This window comes from Muscardinus avellanarius (assembly GCF_963383645.1).
Source record: "Muscardinus avellanarius genome assembly, chromosome: 2".
In the NCBI taxonomy this organism is placed as follows: domain Eukaryota; kingdom Metazoa; phylum Chordata; class Mammalia; order Rodentia; family Gliridae; genus Muscardinus; species Muscardinus avellanarius.
Window position 1 is genome coordinate 72,144,001 of NC_137787.1, and position 6,102 is coordinate 72,150,102.

At 37.6% G+C, this 6,102-nt stretch overlaps 1 pseudogene across 1 annotated transcript; it reads left to right on the forward strand.

Annotated features, from left to right (window-relative positions):
* The first annotated feature begins 214 nt into the window (after positions 1-214).
* On the forward strand, positions 215-769 carry LOC308258739 (integrin beta-1-binding protein 1-like; annotated as a pseudogene). The gene has a single exon. The product of its transcript is annotated as an integrin beta-1-binding protein 1-like (transcript).
* The last annotated feature ends 5,333 nt before the right edge of the window (positions 770-6,102 follow it).

Consider the following 6,102-nt stretch of genomic DNA (forward strand, 5'->3'; position numbering starts at 1 on the left):
CAGTTCTGGGTTCTCCAGGCGCAGATGGCTGGGTCCTCTGATGTGTAGGTGGTTCTGGGAATGGACCTGAAGTCAGAGCTACATTACAATACATAGAACTGGGCACTTCAGAAGGCAGAGCCGCTTTGCAGACCGCTCTCTGCGGAGCCTCTGAAGACAAGGAGATAATGTTCCATTCAATTGGAATCTTATCTGGATCAAGCTATGGTGAAACATGTTTGGCAAAGGCAAAAAGAGACATAGTAGTAGCTGTTTCCAAAGTAGTGAAATCAGTACTGACAGCAAATCTGGAGATTCCAGTCTTGAGGGCTTGAGATCCAGTATGGTATCCAGCCTCGATACAGACTCCATCAAAAGCTCAAGACAAAGCAACAATAATTCAGATACCTGTGCAGAATTCAAGTCAAGTATGTTGGTGCCACTGAAACACCAAAATACTCTAAGAAGAAAGGTCTTGAAAGGCTATTAGACCTGATAAATTATATAGATGTTACTAGACCTGATAAATTATATAGATGTTGCCCAACAAAATAGAAAGTTTCCTTTTGTTTCCCTGAGGGAAGAATTTATTATGGGGGTTTCCAAGTATGGTATAAAAGCATCAACATCAGGTTTGTATGACGTTTTGCACAGGCAAGCTCTGAATCTGATCATCTGGGTGATGAGTTACGATGATGGCCTGGAGGCAATAAATAATATGTTGGCTTTCAATACCACAGATACAAGCAATAAATGGTCAGCCTGTAGGTTTATCAGTGCCACATCATAGGCCAAGCACAAGCAATCTGTAAAGTTTTATGCATTGTATTTGAATCCATGTAACCTCTGAGAAACCTGGAACTCTGCAGCCAGGTTGAAGCCAACCTCTCCTGAGAGTCCACTGTTTGCAAAGTCATTCTGTTTTCTCCCTGTGGTATTGAGTTCTTAGAGAAATATGGAGTGGTGCCCTGCTACAATTTTCTGAAGAAAGTGCAATATATAAAATACTGGTCACATTTTTATGTTAAAAAGTGTCATACTAGCTGGGCATGGTGGCGCATGCTTGTAATTCCTGCGCTTGGGAGGTGGAGACAGGAAGATTGCACAGGTTTGAAGCCAGCCACACTGGCTTAAGAGACCCTGTTTTCAAACAAAAATATAAAATTGGTCTGGGAGTGTAGCCCAAAGGTAGAAGGGTTTCAAGGAACCCCAGTACCATCCCCCCAAAAAGTGTCATACTAAAAAATAAATAAATAAATAAAAGACCTAGTGGATTTACTTTGGTCATCACATGTTTGCTTCTAACACTCCAGCCAAGAACTTGATTCCAGCCCTATCTTGCCAGTTTCAACAGACTAGTGTGATTCCTTCGAAGCTGTTAAAGACTTGTTTTCTGTATGTATGACTATAGTTAGATATTTAGTTTATTCTTTTCCCTTTGTATATTCTGTAGTGTCATCAAAGAAACCAGAGGATGCTATCTTCTTTATAATCACTATTGTTGCCATATTGATAAATGCCACGGCTATTTGATCACACAACGCCGTGTCCCCTTCACTGGTGATAATTTGAGTAATTAAAATGCTACCACATGTCATAGATTACACCCCACCACCCTCCCCCATTTATAAAATAATCCCAGAATCCCACTTGAGGGTCAGTTTCTAGGAATATTGCCAGTAACAATTACTCTACTATTCTTAATACACTATAGTAAGGAGTCAGAAAAAAATGTTATTTAATTTTCTGTCCCAACAAGAAGTAGATAACATGCTAAAACTAGAATAATCTGTGTGTGATAACATGCTAAAACTAGAATAATCTGTGTGCGTGGCGGCGGCGGGGGGGGGCTCAATACAGAGATTTTTTTTTTTAAATAAGGAGTAGAAAACCCATATGAGATGAAGAAATATTACAGGATAAGAAAAAACAGGAGATCTGTTAACTCCCTTAGGTTTAAAAAAAGATAAGAAAAGGTCTTATTTGCAGGAAACAGACAGCTAGGTAAAACATGTTACTTTAAAGAGCTATAACATCTGGCCAAGGGATCCAGATAATCTCAAAATAATACTTGAGGGAGAAAGCATGGGTTAATATAAGTCCCTCACTTTCTCCTTCCTTTTTCTCCAGTGTAGAGGATTCCCTTTGACAGAAGCTTATCAGAAGCTATAAGGGCAAGAGAATCCACTGTTATCTCTTGTGACATAGATCAAGCTGGCAAGGCTTATGGAATGCTAGCAATTAAAAAGAGCAGGGAGGAAACAGACAACATTTAATCTCAGCCTTCTGAGAAAAGTGAAGACAGTGTTAACACAATTTCCCCTTCCCTCCAGGTAAGGTGCAGTAGACTGGTAACTCTGACTTTACTACTAAAGATATCTAGTGCAGGAGCAATGCAGCAGGCTTCAGCCCCAGAGACCTGCTCTAGGAGTGACATTATAGCTCTGTAGAGTTAAGGGAATGCTCGGTGAGATGCGAATTATGGTGGAGTTTTTGTGATATAAAAACTATAACAGGATCACCAAATGGGATTTAAATTGATTCAGTGCTGCTTAGAATTTTTACTTCAAGTTTTTTTTTTAAAGATGTGAGGAATAATTTAGAAATTTCCTTTGATATTTGAGGAAAAATACATTAAAATAATGAAAATATTAAATCATATAAAATGTGCAGATATCTTTCCTGTCAGTGTCATGTTTATTAAATTGTTCTTCACTCTTGATGAACTGTAGGCAGGAGGCAGGTCATCATAAAATATTTCCCCCCATTCAGAAATTTTATTACTAATTGGGCATATTCAGGTACTCTGCGTTTGTCCCTTGCAACTTTTTCTTCATGTTAACAAATGCATTTCATTTGAGCTGATTTTATGCCTTTCTAAATAAAGTGTTTGTTTACATTAATACTGACTAAATTACAGCTTGTTTTCTTTTGCTCAAGTCTGTCACCATACAATGATAAGAGGCTTACCGATTCCAGTGATATGTAAAGCATTCATATTATTTTATATTTCTGCAAGGAATTCTAGAACTTGAGTGGAAGTAATAACAACAAAAATGATAATAAGAACTGAGAGATGTGGTTTTATATAACAAATAGCCTTTTTAAAATGTCATGATATGAAATTTAAGTGAATAATACCTGGGAAAAAGATAACACAAGAACAATAATAATCATTTTACTTATACTGTGGAGAAAACAGAAAACCGCTTATTTCCTTATATTCTTAGTTATTGTATGACTTTTCTATAAAATGATCATTAAGAAGATAGCCTGAACCACCTGGGAACTTGCTAGAAGGCAGAATCACAGCCCCCGCCCAGACTTCAGAGTCTAAGTTTTGACAAGATCCCGAGGGATCCATATACATATTAGAGTTTGAGAGTGTTGTTGTAAGCCTATGACTGTTCTTCATAACTTTGCATGCCTACATTTTTTTCTGTGGAGGAAACCAGGGTCTTAATTTAAGACTGACTCGTGTTACTGGATGCTCATTAGCCACATAACCTTAAGCAAAAGACTCCACCTTTCTTAGGCTTAATTTTCTCATCTGTAAAATGAGCATTACAAATATTGTATCCCAGGCCTGTTTGGGGAGTACTCTATAAATGCTTCTTTCGTTCTTAAAAAAAAAAAAAAAAAGATTACTTGAATGAGCATCACACTTTCATTTCATCCAAAAGAACTCCCTTTTTCAGTGGTCAATATTTAGTAAGATTTGCATGCCAGTGTTTGAAGGGCATGATGAGTATCTGGCTAATACCTAATGCATTCCTTACATTGGTTTCTGAAATATAGTCAGTTTTGATACTGGATATTCAGTGACATCTATATTCACATCATAATTCAGGATAAAATAATTATTATGACATTATTAATGACCTGTTGTTGCTTTATGTTTAAGTTCTCCAATATTTTCCACAGCACCATGAATAAATAAATGTTGTGTTTTCTTTTGCTCAAGTCTGTCACCATTTTTGATGGTGAAAATGATCACTTGCCAGATGGGACATTTTCTTGTCTATGACTCAATGGACTCAATGGGCTTTGATTTGATATTTTCTATTCCAGAAACATTTGTCCTGGGTATTTATATAGTTGTCTCCTTTGCATTGGTCAAGTTCCTGGCCCAAATATGCCTTCCCATAGTTCTAAAGGTTGGGAATTCCAAAATCGAGATTCGTTGTCCCATGAGAGGCTGAGGCTGGAGTATCACAGGTTCACTACCAGATTTGTTGTCCCGCGAAGGTTTGCTTATTTTTCACTTCATAGATAAAACCTTACTGCTGTGGTGACAGAAGAGTGAGAGGGAATAACCAATTATCCTTGAGCCCCTTGCCCTTTTTCTTTGTCCTACTGAAGGTTGAATCCAAGGGCACACTACCTCCAAGCTACACCCTCAGCCCTTTTTATTTTTCATTTTGAAACAGGGTTTTTCTGAGTTGCTGAATGTCAAGTTCCCGAGGCTTGAACCTGTGAACCTTCTGTCTCAGTCTTCCAAGTCCTGAGATTACTGGTGTGTGCCATCGTGCCCAGCTACCTTAGAGCCCTTTAAAAAAGATACTAATCTTCTCCATGAGGGCTCTGCTAATCCCTTCTGAAGATCTCACCTCTTAATACTATTGCATTGAAAATTAAATTTTAGTATTATTTTTATAGAAACACAAACTTCCAGCTGCCATAACAAAATATAACTGACTAGAAGGTTTAACCAATGTCAATTAATTTTCCCACCAGTTTTGGAGGCAAGAAGTCTATCAAGGTACTGGTGGTCCATTCCCACAGGAGCATGTCTTGGCTTGCAGGCAGTCACTTTCTTGCTGTCTCTTCACATAGTCATCCTTCTGTGCATCTCCCTGGAGTCACTCTGCTCCAACTTCTTCATCTTATATGGATACCAATCAGATTAAAAACTACTGTAACAACCTAATTTTAACTAAATTACCTCTTTAAAGGCTCTATCTCAAAACACAGATACTTTCAGAGGTAGATGGGATTAGGGCTTCATAACCCATAACAGCATCTAAAATATATATAAATCTGAGTTGTACATGGTAGCGCATGCCTGTAATCCCAGTACTTGAGAGGCCGAGGCTGGAGGATCACAGGTTCAAGGCTTGCCTCAGCAAATTAGGAAGACCCTCAGCAACTTAAGAAGACCCTGTTTTGAAACAAAAAATACAAAGAGCTGGGGATTTCACTCAGCACAGAGGTTACATGCCCCTGGGTTCAATCCCCAGGACAATCCATTTAGTTATTTATTATCTATCTTTCCTCATTACGATGTAAGTTCCATGACACTTTTCAACTGCTTGCCCATTTCTGGATCCCCTGGCACTTAGATTAGAGACTGGTACAACTACCCAGTATATATTTGTTGAATGAATGAACAGATGCATGAATGAGAAAAGCACTTAGCTATCAAAGCTTTTATACCTATAAACTACTAAAATTTCATCAATTTTATTATTTTTTAATGTTAGGGATGATCACTAGATGTTGTTTCTTACACTCATGCATCTAAGACTTTTAATTAATAATGAAAAGATATCTTATATTTACTGACCATCTTTTATTCAGAAAGCAATGCAGATCTGTGGTTGACCTTTTAGATAGATGTTGTAGCAAAAATTTCAAGCTGCTCAAAAGGAAGTTTGAGCCTTAGGAAGGTTAGGGAAGAAAATATAAAACATTCTTTTTCTCCACTAATTACTACCTTTGTGAGCTAAGAAAGTTAATTCATGACTGTGACAGAGACTACTAGTTGTTTTCTGATTTTTTTTTTTTTCTGTGTGAATAGGATCCCACAATTTAGCTGAGTACATTGGTCATCCATTTAAATGATCCTCAGCCTCTTTTGCAGCTGGAATTATTTCTGGTGAGTCAACTCTTACCATATCAGAAGAGTCTCCTTCACAAAAAGGGGAAAAAGAATTGAGCTTTTTCATCATTGTTGAGTCCTCTTGCCTGAAACATGGTGGATATAAAAGTTTGATTCTCATAGAAACCTTACACCCTAAGAATGAGGGCCACATTCTAGAGGTAGTAAAATATTGGGCTGGAAGAAAGACAGGAACCTGCATCTTTATAACTTTATGAAGCTACTGGTATCCTTTAATCTTA